This window comes from Meriones unguiculatus, chromosome 21, assembly GCF_030254825.1.
Source record: "Meriones unguiculatus strain TT.TT164.6M chromosome 21, Bangor_MerUng_6.1, whole genome shotgun sequence".
NCBI lineage: Eukaryota > Metazoa > Chordata > Mammalia > Rodentia > Muridae > Meriones > Meriones unguiculatus.
The window spans coordinates 58209550-58229234 of NC_083368.1; the positions used below are offsets into that span (position 1 = coordinate 58209550).

Here is a 19685-nt window from a genome sequence, read left to right on the forward strand (position 1 = left end):
GAGGCACTACGTTCTAGTCCCAGCAAGCAGCAGAACTTGGTGGCTTCAGCCATGTGGTTCTGCTTTTAAATCAAGAACAGAACTTTCCTCTGCGACTAAGCAAAGTGTCTAAGGCCAGGAATGTCCCTGCATAGAGGCAGAGAGGCCACTGTACAAAGCTGTGAAGGTGTAACCTGTATTGCGTTGGAGACCCAGAAATGTGCTAGTTACCTTGTTTTTTTCTTTCTTTTTTTTTTGGTCTTTTTGTTATTGTCTTTTTTTTTTTCCCCCAGAACTGAGGACCGAACCCAGGGCCTAGCAAGCGCTCTACCACTGAGCTAAATCCCCAAACCTGAGATCCAGAAATGTTAGCGATGCCAGAGCTGTGGGGACACCTGCCCAGAACAGGGAATATGCTAACAGGGAGGGTACCAACCCAAGAAAAAGAAGTGTGCTGCAGCCAACAGAGCTGAAAGGAACTAAAGATCTGAGGAACACTTTGATAGCAGACATAGAAATGAAGCTCTTTTTTATTTTTTTATTTGGAAATGCAGCTTTTAAAAGTTTATGCAGCTCGTTTTCTGTCTTGCTTTGGTCCACTATTTCGTCACTATGCTCCCTTCCCTGTGTTACTGAAAGTATGTGAACTACTTTTTGATTTTATAGGGGATTGTATTTAGGAGATTTCATGAATCTCTGAAGAGACTTCGAGCCTCAGACTTTTAAACATTACTGTGATAAGACTACCAGGACTTTTGAAGTTGGACAAACGCATTTTGTATTATGCTATAGCCACAAGCCTATGAGGTCAGGAGTGGAATGTGGTGGTTTGAATAGGTATAGCCTCCCATTACTCGTGGTGGAATGCTTGGTCATGGGGAGTCGCTCTATTTGGAGGTGTGGCCTTGCTGGAGGAAGTGTGTCACTGTGGGGTTCAGCTTTGAGTTCTGTATGCTCAACCTCTGTCCAGCATGGAATCCAGTCTCTTCTGTGTTGGCTGCAGATCAAGACAGAGAATTCTCAGCTCCTTTTCCAGCACCAACCCCATCTAGCTGCATGCAGGCACTCTTCCCACCATGAAGATAATGGACTAAACCTCGGAAACTGTAGGTCAGCCCAGTTAATGCTGTGCCCTTTGCCTTGGTCATGACGTTTCTTCGCAGCAATAATACCCTGAGACACCTGACCTTGGGACGTTCTCCCTATAAACCTGAGCTTAAAGCATCTCTTTATAAAGCTCTCTGCCCTGGGCGCCTTTTTACAAACCGAGCTAATGAGTATGCTAAATGTACATATCTACTCAGATGGCCATGGAATGCAAACTCTACCAAACGCAACTCCAGGAGAAACCCATCATCTATTCAGCATTGCTTGCATCCTATCCACAGCAGTGTACGCCCTTCCGTTTCAGTAGTCTCTTCCCCAGGAACAGAGCTAGTCTGTGAGTAAGGGAAGGACGGAGTCTAAGAGCAAGTTCAACTTTCTCAGACTGCGCTTGGCATTTACAGTGCATGACCGCAGCCTTCCAATCAGTGACCGTGAGTCTTAGCGATCCTCCACTGTGATGGCTCGCCCTCTCTAGTTTAAACGTGCTTCCTGAAACTCACTACATAAACCAGAGATCCACCTGCCTCTGCCTCCCAAGTATGGGGATTACAGGCGTGCATCAACATGTCCAGGGCCCACCTGCAAAAGTCTTTCAAATTCCAAGTGTAGCATGTAAACTCTATTCTGAGTGTGAGCAGCAGATTTCTGTGTCAAGCCGCACTTGACTGTGAGTGACATAATCCCTTGAAAGCCAGAGCATCCTATGTATTTTGGGTGTGCTAACAGTATTTCTCATCTATTCACTTAGAATGCTCTGCTACAAGTACATGGAGAAAGCTCTGTTATAAAGCTACTTTGTTTCATCCCTGATCGATCCACCCTGAAGCTCAGTCCTCCTCTTATGGACTTATCTTTAGGGAGGTCTACCAAGGTCATGTTCCCTTCTCCACACACGTTGGAAATACACCACCACAAGGCTGCAGACTACAGCAGCAAGCACCTGGTACAGCTACTGCCAAATTACTTCATTTCAAACATTGCAGGGGCAGCTACCACACTTAGGCCAAAGAGGCCGCCTGAGAACCTACACGGTGGCAAGGCTCTAAAAAAAGCACAGATCAGCAGAGGTCAGATGCCCAATATATCTTCCTTGCAAAATGGCTCCATTTTTTCTTGAGATAGAACAAACTCCATATTCATGTAGCTTCTAGTGACTCTAACCTCACACACAGGCTGTCTGTGTGCTTGTGAGTACAAGTGTGAGTGTGCATATGTGTGTGTACACCAAATATACCATACCCTAGTCTACTGAAAAGACTATGCCCTGAGTAAAAATATAAATAACCAAATTAAAATTAAAACGTCATCATTTCTGTTTCCAGAACATGCAAATGGAAATTCAAGGAGGTCTAGGTGTGGTCAAAATCTAACCAGTAGCAGGTTTGGGATTCAAAACCAAGTCTGACTGACCTCGGAGCCAATGCCTTTAAGCAGAAAGCATATTAACACGACTCTGCCGAAGTTTGGTGGGGACAGCGAGCACAGGGACAGTGCAGAGTAGTGGTGCGTCAAGGGAAGAGCCAGAAATGCTAAAGGTGCTCAGAGACTGCAATCATGTGTTTCTTTCATTGTTCTTCTGTTTTTGAGATAGGACTGGGGTAGTACAGGCAGGATTTCCAACTCACTATATGGCTGAGTATATAGTCCTTAACTCCTCATCTTCCTGCCTCCACTTCCCAGATGCAGGGATTAAGGGTGTGTGCTGGGGAGGGCAGTTCTGGAGAGGGCTGGAGTGGCAGTAGGAGGGAGATAACTACAACGGAGATGGCACTGAGCTGTGGCTGAGCTGTGAGCTGCCTTTGCAGAGGATTAGAGGCGGCAGTACATTACAGATGAAGGCAGGCTGACCCTTGTACAAAGAGGAGTGACTTTAGTAAGACCTGGATTCCTAATGACAAACATTATTATCTCAAGCATTTCTATCCAACATGCAATCTAAAAGCATTCAAAAAATATTTGCAGACTGAGAAAGATCAGGAGGAGGGAGTGGAATTCAGCATAGCCTGTAGAGTATTTAAATACAAATGAGCGGAATCTATTCACTTGTACTGTTCTTAAAAATATCTTAATATTAAGGGGGGGCGCAAGTGAAAGGTTCCCCATTACCTAACACTGCAAAGGAGCCTTCCCAGATGCCAAACAGCATGGATGGAAATGTAAACCTGACGTAACAAAATGCTGGATCTGCTTCTAACAAAAAACCTTTTTCTAGCAGATGCATTAGCAGAGAAAACAAAACTGTTGCAATGAAGCCTGAAGCAATGAAAACCTGTTTCCTCCCTTCCTTTGTCCCTTTGACAAGACAGCTTGTCATATCGAGGCTTTCAACAGCATCAAGCCTGGTGACTAACATTTGCCAAGTAAGGAGTGGTGGGGGGCACGGAGAAGGAACTGAATAAAAAAAATGCAAAGCTGGCAAGAGAAGGAGACAGCACAGTGCCATCTGCTGGCCAGGAAGGAGAAAAAACCAGGAGGAGATTTGAGAGGGACACTTCCAAAACAATCCCTCAAACGCACAACAACAAACCGGCTTTCAGTCACCAAGAATCAGAATGCATAGCCTGAGAAGACACAGGTCCACACTCTGCTGCTTCTCCACAGTAACACCCCAACCACCAGCCTCAGTGCCAACCAGAGAGAACTAACTGGAAAAGTGCTGTGAACGCTGCTGTGGTGCCCTAACACTGCTGTGCTGCTCCAGCTGAGGCTGTCTCAGCTCACTGAGGCAGACCACCAGGCCAGAGGTCCTTGTCTACAGGCAGCATCAAGTTCTAAGCGAACTTGGTGGGACAGGAAAGATGCCAGCTACAAAGAACAGCCCATCACGATCCAAATTCTGCAACTTCATTGAGCTAAAAGAAAAAAAAAATCCATTCATTATCACCTACAAATAGCACATTGCACATGTAATGAGGTCCAGAGGCCAAGCACTGACATTTATATGCGTCAAAGCTCTAAGGCTGTAAATAGATCTCAACCATGTGCTGAGAAGATGCTGACAAGAGCAGCATTTACCCCCTACCTGAGAACCTGTTGCTAGCTTCCCTCTGTCTGTCTTTCTCTCGCACATACCCACCAAGCACCAACACGCTCCCATTTGAGTCAAGGTATTCCAACCTCATGGTAGCTGCTTACAATCTCTGTTTTTGGTCCATGGCACTCCTTAGCATCTAAGAACTCTGTGGGTTTCGAGCACCATGAGACAAGTCCCCAGTGAACGTCACTGTGTTATCAAGCTACAGCCCACTACAGGAAGCTCACATGGAAGGATACTCAGGGGCTGGCTAGTTCACAACAGTGATCCTTTTGAGCATTAAACACCCACTGCAACACAATGCTCCGTCTTCTCTGTTCTACCCAGCTGCTTACGTAGCAAACTGAATTTAGGAAACACTGTTGCTGAAACAGCCTCTTAGTTTTGGTTATATTTTACCTTCAACACATGGTCTGCCCTGGCTACAAAAGGAAACCAACCAGAGAGAGAGTGATGCTTTTTAGGTTATGAGGTGGTAGTTATGCTAATTTTTGCTATCGTTGGTGGTGTTTTGCTTTTTTGAGACAAAGTATCTCTCTGTAGTCCTGTCTTGGAACTCACTACAAAGACCAGGCTGGCTTTAAACTCAAGAGATCCTCCTGCCTCTGCCTCCCCAGTGCTGGGATTAAAGGTGTGTGCCACTCCACTGGGAGTATACTGATTTTTAAAGCGATTATACCAAAACTTAAGGAAACCTAGTGTTATTAGTATGACCGGATCCCAACGGGGGAAACCACAGAGATGTTTCCATTCTAATTACTTATATATTGAAATCTTCTGAGAAATTATTAGCTGGCTGGAAGCAGAGGCAGGCATATTTCTTTGAGTCTGAAGTCAGCCTAATCTAAACAGTGAGTTCCAGGCCAGGTAGAGCTATCTCAGTGAGATCTTATCTCAAAAGAGAAATTTTGCTAGGCCACGGTCATAATCACAGCACCTGAGAAGGAAGACTGCTCTGAGACCAGCCTGGGCTAAAGTTAAACTGGGCCTGGGCTCTGTCTCTCAATTAGAAAAAATAAGCAATGTTAGTTGGTATGTTGGACTGCAAGAGCTGAGGTTAGTCTGGGCTATATAGCCAGAACCTATCTAAGCCAAAACCAACAAACAACAGCAACAACAAAAACAAATATTCCACAGCAGGTTTTACCTACTCATAGAACAGCTAGGAAGAAAGAATGGCAGATAGACCCTGGCTCACTTTTACACAGAAGAAAGAATGGCAGATAGACCCCGGCTCACTTTTACACAGAAGATGCACATCTGGCTTGCTAATGTGTACACTGACCCAGCATTCTCTCAGACGACGTAATCCCATCAACACAAGTTTAGAACAGAGAGCACTCGTGAGGAGACAGCCCACGTGTGGTACCGAGTCGTGACTGAAAGAGGGTGGGACCAATCGAGCAGTCAACCTTCCTTATCCTGTCTGCACCTATGTTCTCTCCCAATGAGTACTGTGAATCTGAGGTGACAAGCAGGTTTTCCAAGTAGCAGGAAGGCTCCTGGACTTGGTCCTTTGGAGGGTCACCTCCTCCTTTTTGGGAAGAAAAGCCATCGTGGACACAGGGTCAGCCATGGCTAGCTGCTCCATGACTCTGGCCTATTGTTTGGTCTCTAAAAGCCATTCAGAAATGTCAGCCTTGCCCTCTACTGTGGACGTGGCATGCCCAGCTCCCTCAAGTCCCTGCTGTTCTGACTCCCTTCAACTGCGAGCCAGAAAAACCCTTTTTCTCTTAGAAAGACCTCAGCCACCTGGACAAAGCGTGGCAAGGGCTTGCCTCGACCACTGCAGCACTCTCCGGGGACATACAAAGACCTGCGCAAACATACAAAGACCTTCAGTCTAGCTGAAGGGAAGGGACCAGGGCTTATTCCAACACATGGACGTCATCTGGGTTTTCCGGAACATGCAGAGAGCTGCCCATGCTCTAGCACTGAGGCTCCAGCAGAAGGGACTTGGTGCAGCCAGCAAGTTCTCTATGGCCCCTCTACAATGCTGGTTGTAGACAGAAAAGAAAAACATTTTCTGTAAAATCCCCACACACCACCAAACATTTCTTAACAAACTAAAGAACAAGTTTTCTGTCTCTGAAGGAATCTTGAAAATGCATCATCCTGGTGGTAAGAAAGCTGTTAGTAGTAAATTCCTTATTATGCCACGACCCTTAGGTGCAGAGTCAAGAGGAAGAAGACTCATTTTCAGAAGTGTAATTCTGAGTCTCAGCAAACGTTCACTGCTATTGTCTAGTTGTCAAACCCTCTCTGTTGTCTTCTTGGTGTTGAGACAACCTCCCTAGATCGTCCAACAGGCCTCACTTCCAATCCTCCGGCCCTGGCCTTCAAGTGCTGGGCTGCAGCCATGCGCCACCACACTTGCCATCAAGTCGACCTCTTCTTAACGCTGGAGGGGAAGAGAGGTTACAACAGACACTAAGCTTGGAAAACTGTGCCCCAGAGTTACTCCCAACAGGGAGCTTTCTCATTTAGGACACACAATCATAGGGCATTTTCCTACTCGAAGGCCTGTGTGGGGAGCAGGTATGAGGTCAGATTTGGAGTCTCTGGGCGGACGCAGCGACTTCAAAAGCAGGCATGTCACTGTCAGCTTTGTTTGTGACGCAGTATATACTGTTTCATAGGAAGACTGACTGTCATAATAACTTAAGGCAAAATGCCCAAGATAAACACAGAAATCATGTCAGGTGACACTTTAACCATAAGAAAGACAGAAAAGGAACTGATTACAACAATAAAATGATTCAATTTCATTTCCCAGTTAACAAGCAAGCGTTTATTAGTTTGCTCATGGAGGAGGAAAAAGCCAAATTAAAGCAAAATAACTGTACAGTCTTCAGATGTCAACACTCAAGTGCAGACCTGTAACTATGACAACCAGACACTTCCTGTAGAAAACAAGGATGTGCAGGCTCATGTGATAGGAGTGGCTGAGGTAGTGTGCGCAGCTGGCTGTCTATCTTTCACTGCTTTGCAGCCACTCATGGCTTCTGCAGCATCTCCTGAGATGGGAGCTTATTTCAGCTGTACAAAGGACTTTCTCCCAGGTGTCAGGTGTGACTCCCGCTCTTCCCAAGGCCTCACGGACACCTCAAGCATCTTTTACCAACTCAAAATATGGCAGGAAATCCAACATTAACTTTTTTTAGTCTATCCATCAGAGGCAACACTGACAATTGTCTTATAGCTCAGGGACACCCTCTAGCAACTGCCACTGCGAACCCCCAACCTACCACTGTAAGACTTAGGGGGCCACAATCTCTGAAAGTTTGACCATTGGAAAGTAACTTTCTCAACCTTTGAAAAACCAGTTCCTCCAACTGGCAAATGAAGAGGTGAAATGACAGGACCTCAAAGGGCTTTCAAGGGTGAAAGTTTTGCTTCATGAAATAAATACCAAGTGCACTGACCATCTAAGAATGTGGCTTAGTAAATAAAAACAAACTTATCCAAAGCCCCAAGCTGCTTGATTGAAGTTTTGCATACCAAGGAACTCAATCTACTCAGTAGTCCAAGACCACTATGTAAAATATTTCCCACAGGCTCATGTCTGAAGAGTCTGGAAAAGTTGGGGATCCTTTGGGATATCCGAATACTAGCAAGAAGCCTCAGGCTCCCACCGACAAGTAGCGTCCTACAGCTGGTGGATCCTTCAAGCCCCAAGCCAAAGAAAGGCAGCTTATGTTTTTCAAGTTATCTGATCACAACAAATGAAAGAGAAATAGAGTCAAAGGACGCTGAGGGACTCTGCCGCTATTCTGTTCTCAGAGAGTATTTTACCATAACCTGGGCTGGCCTTCACCTGCCACAACCTCCCAAGTGATGGCATTACAGGTTTGTAGCATTCCCAGAAGGGCTTTCCCCTTTTTAAGATTCAATGTCCATTCTTTGAGTAAGTTTCAAAAACTGGCTCAAAGTTAATTTCCCAACTTCACAGACATTCAAAATGCTAAGTGTGCACTGAGAATGTACGCGACAGGTATTACAGCAGAATATTTCAAATGAACATATAAACAAGCGAACGTGCTGGCAGGATGGCTCAGTATGTTAGAGCATTTAACTGCCATGCATCCTGCTGATGCTCGTTCCATTCTTGGAACCCACATAAAGGTGGAAAGAAGCCATACAAGAAGTCATTTTCTGAGACACAAACGCGCGCGTAAACACACACACACAGAGGGGGAAGGGAGATTGATTTTTAAAATGATGGACAGAACACAAAACTTGCCAACTCACTTGCCATGTTCTCCTCTCTCTGTGCTCTGTGGTGCCCTCACCCAGGGGCTGCACTGGAAGGCTGTTGTGCTAAGCAAATAAGAGCTCACTTGCAGAGAACACAAATGGATAGACTTGGAAAGGTCACTTTGGCACCACCAGACGGAACCTTGGCAGCAGCTCAAGAGCCCCTCTTTACTGCATGGTCTGCTGCCAAGGACTTGTCCACACTCTCAGAACCACTGGACCCACCTGCCCTGCACAGATCAGCTGACAGCTGCCCCACCCGTCGGCCATGTCAGGCTCTTCTCTACATTTTACAGAAGCGCTGACTGCGCAGGCGATGCCAACGTGACAATCTGAATACAGCTTCTGGCTTTGTGTCAGTGTCCCCTAGTTTCTACTTTGCCATGTAGCTGATGTGGTGAATGTTCTGGACTCCTTGCCATGTATGGAGAGCTAAAAGGAGGAAAAAAGCTTTCAAACTTTTCTGAAAATCTCTTGTATCAAGACAGAACCAAAGAATTCAGAAACCCACTCCCTTTAAAGTACTCTTTTCACAAGAATGTCAAATTATCAAACAACAACTAAGTACACACTAAAAATGACAGGACTGATGCAGGTTTCTCTGAAATTAAAAGCAAGTTTTTCTGATAACAATTATTGACTAAAATACAGTTAACTTGTTTGTCACTTTCAAAAAGCCACAGATGAATTTCTCTGAAAAACCCAACGTCTTTAAGAGAAAAAAAAAATCCACAAAACTGGGCCTCTGCCAAATGTGAAAATTACAAACCATGGGCCGGAGGCCGTCATCAGATGGTGCCACGAAAGTGAGGACCAGAGTGCTGGCTCTACCTGGAAGGGTCTGGACATGTCTCCTCCTCTGTCTTTAACCTCAGACTCCTAATCCAATCGAAGAGGAGGAGAATGCCAAGTTCATGAGATTAGTAGTCATTTAAAGTAAGATCTAAGCTGAACACGCCTAGCAAACTGAACTGTTATTGGTTTGGCTGGGGAGAGAGGAAAGCCAAAGTATGGCTGACTTTGACAGCTTTGCGCCCTACGTTTGCAGAAACCCAGAACAGCCAGCAGCAAACAGTGAGTTTTCACACTGTGACCTAACCTAACACAGTGACACCAAAATCTCGGCCAAAGAGAAAAGGGACAAAAGAAAGACAAATCGAAATTGTCCCGGAAGGCATGGTCCCGGAAGCAACTGCATGGTTATTTACTTACTTCTTCCCACATACAAAGATGGGATCCTATCTCAAGAAACAAAACAGAACAAGCACAAACTACGAGAGGCAGAGTAAGGTAAGGATGTCCCGTAGGGAACAGGAGTGGACTCTCTCACCAACGTGGCCACAGCTCACCATACACCCACAGGAGCCTCACTTCAAGGGTGTGTAAGGGTCCACACCCTCAGTGACTAGATCCTCCTGCTGCCAGGACTGTCACATGTTGTCAAATTTACTCTGGCACTGAGGAGGCCCCCCTTAAAAGTTCCACAATGAACATGATTTTCCTTGCAAAGTAAGCTAAGGAATGCACAGTGTCAGTTTCCCAAATCCAGTTTCCTCACTGTTTTCTTTCCTGAAGAGAGGACAGACCTAGAAATGTGACTTAGAAGAGAAGTTAATACTGCAGAATTACAGGAAACCATTTAAAAAATGAGTACTTCATCTCTCCTCCCTGGGCACAGTCTCCTGGGGCTGCACTATGGAGAGATGGTGGAGGCAGGGGCAGCTGTGGCCCCACTTCCCCTCCGCTCATGAGCGTGGGCTCTACAACGTGGGCGGTAGGTGGTGAGCGAGCGCCATCACCACTATTCAACCCAAAAGCAATTAACACCAGCATTCATTTTCTTCAAAGACAAGCCGGAGCAGGGTGCCCCAGCCCTGGAATAATTTCTTGTCAACCTCATCTTTCTGCTCTAATTATTTCTGAGAGTGTCAGTCAGCATCTTCTGCGCTCTTTTCCACAAGGGTTAAGAATGGCTACATGGGAGACGATTTCAATACTAATAACATTCCCTCTTAAGTACACTCAGATTATACAAAGAGAACAGTTCTACAGAGCTTTATGTGCTCCCACAGTAATTACTCTGAGAAGCAAAGGTGTGCTGGCCCCAGGCCACTGTGCACTGGGAGGGCTTTGGGAGGCTCTTGCATCGGCCACAGGAAGCCCAGGTTTACAGGATGCACTAAGAGGAGGTGACATAGAGAAACTTGTCTCTTCCTCATTTCCTTCCCCAGAGAGAACTATTCTTGCCTTTTGTGAATCTTGCCTGATCATGTATTTCCTGAAAAATATGTATACCAAAGAGGGTGTTTATGTGTGTAGCCTTGGCTGTCCTGGAACTCACTGTGTAAACCGGACCAGTTCTATCGTAGAGATCCGCCTGCGTCTGCCTCCCAAGCGCTGGACTGAAGGTGTGTGCCACCACGCACTGCTGTATGTTTTTGTCAGCACATTTCCACTCTGAATTCAACAGTCACATTCACAGTTAGCACACTGCTCTCTTTGATCACGTATGTATGACTGCAAGCAGTATTTCAGAACCTATCAAGGGCAGGGTTGGGAATGGAGCCCGGCTGGCGGAGTACTTACAGCAAGCACAAAGCCCTGGGTCTGATTATCAGTGTCTCATAAAATACACTTACAGTTCTAGTGCTCAGGGAGGGAAGGTCAAAGGACCAGAAGTTCAAGGTTGTCCTCAGCTATATAGGAAGTTCTAGGCTAGCTTGGGCTATACGAGATGATGTCTCCACAAAGAAAAAGAAAACATACAAACAAGCCAACAAACTAAGTACCACTTCCCTCTCCTAACATCTTGGGAACTGCCAAGTCTCTAGACAGCAGGAAAACTTACATTTTAGAAGCGGTCACAGCTCCAGTGGGAAGGGGCATGAAGCGCTGCCATCGGTCCAGCACGGTTTGTGCTCATCAGTTCCCACTTTCCAGCCTCCATCCACGAAAATGTCACCACTGCATGGAAAGTGTCCAGATGAGCCTCATGAAACCATGGAGACTGGCCAACACTAAAGCCACCGCCACACACGCTGGCAACACCTGACGTCAGACTAACAGCACAGCTGAGGAGTTATTTTGATTTCAACTTAATGTATCTATCAATAGCAGCATGTGTCTTGCAGCTTCTGGCCAGTGAGAAGCCAAAAAGAACAACTTTTGATACTACAGAGGAGCAAAAGAACCATGTGTGTTTGGGTCAGAGGATAGGTTAGCACTGTCAGCCTGAATACGGATTCTGAACTGTCTTTTCTTAACATGCCCAGGGCTGGGCGGACTCATTTTACAAATAATTTATTTAACGTTGGAATGAGACTGAGAGGAGACGGTGACCTCTAAAATCTGAAATGAAAAAGGTCAGATGTGCTTAACTTTTACACTTGTGATGATGAACTTCTGATTTTTTTCCTGGCATAATCCTGCATATGGATCACACTGAGCTAACAGTTTTCCTGTTGGGTGAAAAAAAAAAAGCAAACAAACTGCAAAATGCCAATTGTGTATATGTGTACATATGACTGGGACCCGTCTTGAGCCCTGCTCCTAACAGAGTATTTGCAATGACGGGAACACTCTACACCTATCCTGTGCACGGGAGCCAGCGGCTGCTGATCACCTCAAATATGGCTAGTGTGACCGAATGTAATTTAAATCTGCTTGCAGCGGTGCACATGCATGCGCCACAGTGTGCATGTCGAGGTCAAAGGGCAGCTCTAGGGGTCACCTCTTCCACTTTGCAAGGTGCTTGTTCCACTGTGCCACACACTCCTCACTGACTGGCCCATGAGGACTTGTCTTTCTGGCCTCCATCTCCATGTCAGGAATGCAGGGACTACAGGTGCTGGCCAGTGCATCCAGCGGTTTGTGTGATTTCCAGGGATGTAACCCAACATGTGGGGTGAGCACTTGACTCTGAGCTATCTTCTTGGCCCTTGCTTATTTTTAACTAACTTAAAATCAAAGAGTCGCAATGAGCTACTGGCTATTGTGCATCTCAAAAACAAACCCCTATGTATTCCAACAGCCAGGAATTCCCCTGGCTGGAAGGGGATCAATAAGCTGGTATTTAAACTTTATGCAGCACAGAATTATTTTAGGGGACTGGAGAGATGACTGGTTAAGAGGACTTACTGCTCTCCCAGAAGCCCTGAGTTCAGTTCCACCCCAGAACACTCACAACCTCCTGTAACTCTAGCTCAGAGACCTGACCATTCTTCTGGCTTCATGGTCCCCACACTCACACATACAAAAGAAAAAAAAAGTGTTTTTTAAAAAAAAGGGCTAAGAGCCAGTACATGAGAAAAAGTAGGACCAACATATGGCAGGGGAGATGGACACAAGAGTGCTGTCAGATAGGTAATTTCTGACTTGCTGTTCTGGGCTTGGACAGACAAGATTTAGAGAGTTGGGGTTGTGGGATGGTAAGATGGTATCACTGGTGTAAAGGAACCACAAACCCCAACAAGTAGAGAACTGGATAGGGCAATAAACTTAATTAAGGGATAAAGTCCATCTATCAGAGAGGTGGATGGGATAATCAAAATCCACTAAACTCTAGGCAGGGCAGAAAACCAAGCAGTTACTGGTGACGGATGGGAAAAAGTAAACAGATTACAATGACAATGTGTGAGAGGTGTAGGTGCGAGCCTGGGTGATGTGGCTGTGACACGAAGTTGTAAAGCAATGGTCCTGTACTTGTGCTGCTGTCGGGACTCCAATGCCACCTTCTGGAAGGCCGTACCTCCCAGTAAAGCAGGCAAACCACATCAGCTACCTATGTTCAGGCAACACACACACACCGGTAAAGTACTCACACAGGCTACTGGAAGCTTTCAAAGAGACGTGTCTGGGGAATATAAAGTTAGTATCAATAAATTAACATTAATAAATTAATAGTTTAGCAAAATATTAATAAACATAATTATATAAGAAAATATTAATAAGTTAATATTTCTCTTAATTTTAAGTATAATTTTTTATACATTACAGATCCTTTACTTTTGCTACAGGAAAAGGTGTGGCCTTACGCTGGCACTTAACAAAGCCTCCCAGGACAGTTTCAGCCATATACCTGTGTATAACTAAAAAAGTACTGGCCTGGAAAAGTGGAGATTTTTTAAATTATCTCCCGTCTTCCAGTGTCTGTAACCGCCTTACCCGTTGGACTCAAGAAAACAGCGTGTGCGTGAGCAAACGTGACTTTTATTCCTAAGAGCGGACTTGCCAGCCTCTGAAGTCGGTGTTGGAACGCACACCTCGTTCTCCCTTTGCAGAAACCCTCGTTATCCAAGCGTCTAAACATGCTGCTGCTGCACTTGGTGCACTCAAGTACCAGGCAAGCACAATGTGTAACCCAGGAAAACACCCTCCCATCCTGGTTAAATCTGGTGAATTCACTCAAGGGAAGACTGGGGGACATGGTAAGCATCTCATTAGGCCAAGTACCAACCCATGAACTGCCGAGAGAGCCGGGACGGACCCGGTACAAGCATTGCTGTTCCTCACGTGTGTAACTCCTTTTTTGGACTCGTTGTGACATTCAAGCAGGGACATATCTTAAGCCCTGGTATTCCACCGCCTGGTACCATGGCTGGCTAATGGGAACATCCCATGAGTGAACTGAGTATCAACTCAATTTTTACCTCACAGAAAAGGAAAACAATCGGATGCTGAAAATACTAAGTCGGGGCCAGTGAGATGGGTCAGTGGGCTAACGGCGCCTGACAGCCAGCCTGACCACCTGAGTTCACACATGGGATCCACACAGTAGGAGTGAGTGAATGAATGAATGAATGAATTTTTAAAAAACTTTTGCCACAGGAAATGGCACAAAACCGCAGAACTCCAGAGCCTGGCTCCCTCGTGTTCTCCTGTGACAACTCTAGCTGAAGCTCCAGGAATCCAGGGAAGAAGTGCTGCACACACTTACTTCATCTGCCACCACCCTACAGCAGGCGCTTCCCAGGCTGCTGGTGACAGATGGGGAACAACCGTGACAGCTCCAAATTCTCCAGCTATCGTGGCTACCATTCCAACCGTCCACAGAGCCTGCAGGAGCTCAAGGCAGGGAAAGGCTCACTCTCCAGCAGTCCCTTCTCCATGCAGAGCCACGTTACCCGACACACAGATGGCTGTGGCGGACACCGGTATGTCCTGCTTCTGTATGGCCATCGGTTATTTCTGAACATATGCTTGAGATGACAGGGAATTAGCATGGCTTTTCCCTTTCTCTGGTGCATTAGAAAAGTCACTGAAAGCAGGGAATGGTGGTGCATCCCTGTAATCCCAGCAGTAGGGAAGGCAGAGGCAAGCGGATCTCAGTTTGAGGCGAGTCTGGTCTATAAAGTGAATCCAGGACAACCATGGCTACACAGAGAGACCCTGTCTTAAAACAAAGCAACACGAAGCAACCAACCAAACAGAAAAGAAAAAGTCACCTCTTTCTTCTGGAACAGAATGAACGATTACATTAAGGCCTGGAAGTAAGAGTCCATACTTCAGAGGAAGGAGTACGTTGGGTCAATCAAGTAGAAAAACATAAAAAAACTTCATGTGAAGATTGGGGAAACCTTAGAAATAAAAACTGAAAGAAGCACTGTATGAGAGTAAGTGTCCCTTTCCCACACACAGGGGAGGCCACTAAGGGACTTCCCTTATGCCTTCAGGAAAGCCAGAATAAAATCAGGTGTGTGCGCGCGCGTCATGCTGTTCAAGGAAGGTGTAGAAAAGATAAAAATAAAAGCGCAGCACGCTGCACATCCAAATAGTGTGTCCTCTTATTAAATGTTTGTTTGTTTGTTTATTTATTTAATGTTAAGCCAAAAAAAAAAAAAAAAAAGACACTGTGATCCTAACTTGATGACCACTGTACTTGAGGAATGAGATTCGTAAGTACATACCTTTTAGTTCCTTATCCTTAATTATGGCTTAAGTGGTTGCCTAGGAAACCTCCTGGCTAAATGGAGAACTGCAAGTGAGCTCCCTCTTCCCAGCTTGCAGGGTGACTTTCCATCTTTGCTTGATAGAATCAGCTGAGCTACTGAAGGCAGGTATTTCTGCAGCCTGATGGCACAGAAAAAAGTATGTGAGTAATGACTTGCTTTGAGTATTTCTAACAAAAATACAAGTTAAACTAAGTCCCATTCACATCAAATTTAGAGGAGAAATGTCTACTTTCAAGATCTTACACTAAGACTTGAGAAATGTTTCAGTGGTTGAAAGCATTTGTTGTTTATCATCTCAAACTGCAGCTGCAGAGGATCCGATGGCCTCTTCCATACTCCACAGGTGCACACATGTGGTGTGTGTATATGTACATGTGTGTATACACACACACACACACACACAAAACACATTTACACACATAAAAAATCTTTAAAATGAAATCCAGTAACAAATAATTATGGAATGTTACTTTGTAGCAATGGTGACAAGATGGTGTTTGTTAAAAAGATAACAGAGCACACCCTGGGAAGGCAAGGTCATGGAGACACTCACTGAAAGCCCAGCCAGCAGTCCCCTGACGCTATCAAAACCAAAGATGCCGACGACTCTAACTCCCACTTCAGCTCAGGCTCCCTGCCTTCCTTGCCCTCCAGTGACAAGGAGGCTGACGTCACCGCTGAGTCGGTCACTTTGCTGGATGTCAAGGTGATGGAGTTGATGGGGGACCACCACACCGTCTAACGTTGGGGCCCAGGCTGAGGCAGCTGTGCAGGAAGTTAGCGCCAGTCAGACTGTGGAAACAGGCTGTAGAAGGTGGGGCCCGCTGGCCTTTAAAGGAAGGGAGAAAGGCTGGGGTGGACTCAACAATATGGCCAGCTGATACCAAAATTCCAACACTGCGGTCCTGGAGTGTTGGGGGGGGAACTCTGATGAGGGGCGGTAGAAAACCTACTGATACTGCCCCTATGTTCCCTGAGCTCCTGTTGTCAATGCTGACTGCTTTCTCAAACTTCCAGGCATCATTTGGCCAAAATAAAACAATTAAAACCAACGCCAGAGTTCAGGTGCAGCTACCTGGGGGCTGCTCCTGAGGGAGGGCAGGAAGGAAGAGGAAAAGGAAAGACAGGAACATAACTGAAGGTTGGCGCCGTATCTCCCCATTAATTAGCTGCTCCTGTAACTACTGCCTCTCACTCCAAACTGAGAGCTAAGACCTCCTTCCTACTAAGTTCCCACCGTGGCCGTAAGATAAAAATGTACACCCTTTAGCCTGCTTTAGACGGTGCTCGAGTAGGCACGAGCCCCCAACCCCTACAAAAGCTACCAGTGCCCCATCCCGACCTCCAGTCTACGGAAGGAAGTGCCTTCCATTCAACAGAGCAAAGCTGCAACTGGGCCACGCAACACCGTGGGACAGAGTAAGCAGCCTCCAGGGGAGTCCAGGGTGCTGACACAACCTTCTCATGTCTTTAAAGGAAGCCTGCGTGTGTCCTACAGGTACCCTGACATTCTCTCGGCTGACTTCCAATGAGCAAAGCGAAGTATTAGTTATTTGTTTGTTTTCCAGACAGGGTTTTACTATGAAGCTCTGAATACACTAAAACTTGTTCTGTAAACCAACCAGGCTGGCCTCGAATACACAAGAGCTCCGCTGTGTCTGCCTCCCAATTGCTGGATTAAAAATGTGCACCACTATGCCTGGACAAAGTGAAAGACTTCTGACCACCCATCCTTTTAGTGATGACAGGGCTGACCGCTCTTTCTGCAGGCACTTACTAAGAACAGATCTTTGAACAGTGATCCTTCTGAATTATGTGTACATGAGTGCGTCTGCACGTGTCACTGTGAGGCACCTGATGTGGGTGCTGGGAATCTCCTCGGGTCTTTTGTGTTTTATGTGTAAGCTGTGAAGCAGGCGCCCTTCTGTTGACTTTTCAGCATTTCCTAGTACTGACATCAGTAGCACTGTTCCATGAGAAGATCAATTACATGCAAACTGCATGCTGCAGCTGCCAAAGTTATCTCTGCACTCGAGAGCGGGTCTCCACACCTACTAGGGTCTTGTTCTGTAGGAAGTCTAAAATAACAGCACGTGCTCTTAGCTGAATGTTCTGGAGCTTTCTTTGCCAACCTAAAGCTGGAACTTCTAGTCTACAATCTTCAGCACGGAGTCAGACCTCCAAGGTCCTCCAGTGCACAAGGATCCCTCCCAGGGATTCCACCCGGGCCTGGCAGTTTCCATCACCCTCTGCAACCATTTCATCAGTTGGCTTTCACTTGTCCTCTTAAACCCTAGATCTCTCCAGGCCTTCATTACCCTTGCAACCCAGCCCCTATCACAAAGCATGGCTCACACGAGGTCACAATAACTAAATGAATGTGACTGGCCTACTGTGCGAGAGTCAACTTTCCAGTTAAAGCTGTAGTTCCTTGTACTTTGGAACAAGTCAAACTCTGAAGGAGTAGTTAACTGTTAAGACTATTGTTTCTGTGTTTTGGTGGTATAGTGAAACAAAGACCAAGTAGTAACACTTTGTGTTCCAAGTGGTCATGTGTGGCTTTGCAACTTTCCTGAATATGCAACAGAGAAAACAGAATTTAAAAAAAAGGAAATGGAAGGCAGGTTACAATTTTAAAGCATCCCTATGAAGCTGAATCTTCGTGGCACAAAAAATTAGCAATATATTTAGTCATAGAAATGCCAGGGAGGAAGTTTTGAAGACATTCATGCCAAATGGTGAACCATGGAAATTTTTTTGTGGATGGCCACTTGTGTTTACACGGATAGAGAGCCTTTACCTCCCTCCCCAGTTTCCCCCTGATGGCTTCAATCTCTAGGAATTTTCTCAATGAGAACACGTCTCCTGGAGGGACCAGGGATGGTGCTGCAGGCAAGGCCGGAAAAAGCAGGGACTTGGCTTCTCAACAGCAGATACTAGCCTTCTTCTCAGTTAGGAAGACTCTTCACTCAGAGTGAAACAGAGAGCAGGCTCCTGTGTGTGGGGGTCTGGGGTACCTGGTTTCTAGGGATATAAGGTGACTGAGCAAAGTGAAGGGCCACTCAAGCCATGACTATCTCTTCTTCAAACTCAAGTGTGGTCCACATGTTTTTTATTTTTTAACTTTCTTGTAAGTATGCTAATTTCAGAGTCACCCATCTTATAATGAGACTGTTAGCTAGATCGCAACTGTCACATCAGTGTTTTTTTTCCCCAAATGGCTAAACAGTTATTGTTTTGAAGGGTATCTCCATGCCTTACAAACTAAAGCGATAAAAACACACCCTAGGACCAAAGACGGCTCAGCATTTAAAAGCACTAATTAGTCTTGCAGAGGACAAGGGTTTAATTCCCAGAAACCACATGGTGGCTTACAACCATATTTAACTCCAGATCCATGCGACCCAAAACCTTCTCCTTATCTTACTGGGCACCAGGTATGTATTTGGTGCATATAAATACACGTTGACAAAACATTCTTTTACACAGAATAAAATGAAAAAAACATATCCCATCCTCTGAGCAAGAATGGGGGCTACAGCTAATGGAAGAGGGCATCAGTAAGTGGATAAAAGGCAGCAGACATTGGGATTCTGCTTTCAAAGTTCTGGGGTTGTTTAGCTTTTTTGTCTGTTTGCTTTTTACTTGCTACATAAAAATGTTAAGGGTGTTGTGAGTGGTGCAATACACACACTTTATATAGACATATCCAAAGACCTTTATATCTCAATGGCCTTTAACCTACGCGTTAACAATTTTCAATATTAACTTTCTGATGTTCAGACTTTGCAAGTCCATACTAAGAATGAGAAATAACAGAACAGTAATGGCACATGGCGCAGACTTCACCCAGTAAGAAATAACACAAACGCAGCACTCTCCTGTGTTCTGCACATATATGGCAGGGCCTCCTGACAGTCTGCGTGGGAATCCCCACATGAACTGAAGGAATCGACTGACTACTGAGAGTGGAACTGAAAGCCAAGGAAAGGATTTCCCCTGCCGTTGACTAAAAACATGACTCTTGCTTTTAGTTGTCCTTCCAAGCGACCATGAAGGGGGCAAAAGACTTCTTCAGATGTATTTTTAAACCTTTTTCCTCAGTGCAAGATTCTGAAACTGGCACAAAAATCAAGCAACTCTAAGCACAGCCCCCAAGGTCAAGGTAAGGCAGAAATGAGAGGAGTCATTAGGTTCCACAGCTGTGCCACAGCCGTGAAAGAAGACGTGGCAAGCCAGTTGTTTACAACTTGTTTACAAGCCAGACCAGCGTTTACAACTGTGGATGGCACAGAACAGCTTGAAACATAAACCCATAAACAAGTCATTCTGGCAATCAAAAAATTCACCATAAATTC

General features: G+C 45.6%; 1 long non-coding RNA gene across 2 annotated transcripts in view; it reads right to left on the bottom strand.

Moving 5' to 3' along the window:
• Positions 1-19685, bottom strand: part of LOC132649748 (uncharacterized) — a 120012-nt gene that overhangs the window by 65475 nt on the left and 34852 nt on the right. The window contains exons 3-5 of one of the 2 annotated variants that reach the window (XR_009588275.1): positions 15283-15445; positions 13198-13229; positions 11226-11341 (exon numbers count right to left, since the gene is read on the bottom strand). This is a non-coding gene — a long non-coding RNA (uncharacterized LOC132649748). The remainder of the gene's footprint in view (positions 1-11225; positions 11342-13197; positions 13230-15282; positions 15446-19685) is intronic. The other variant, XR_009588274.1, reaches the window with a different exon arrangement.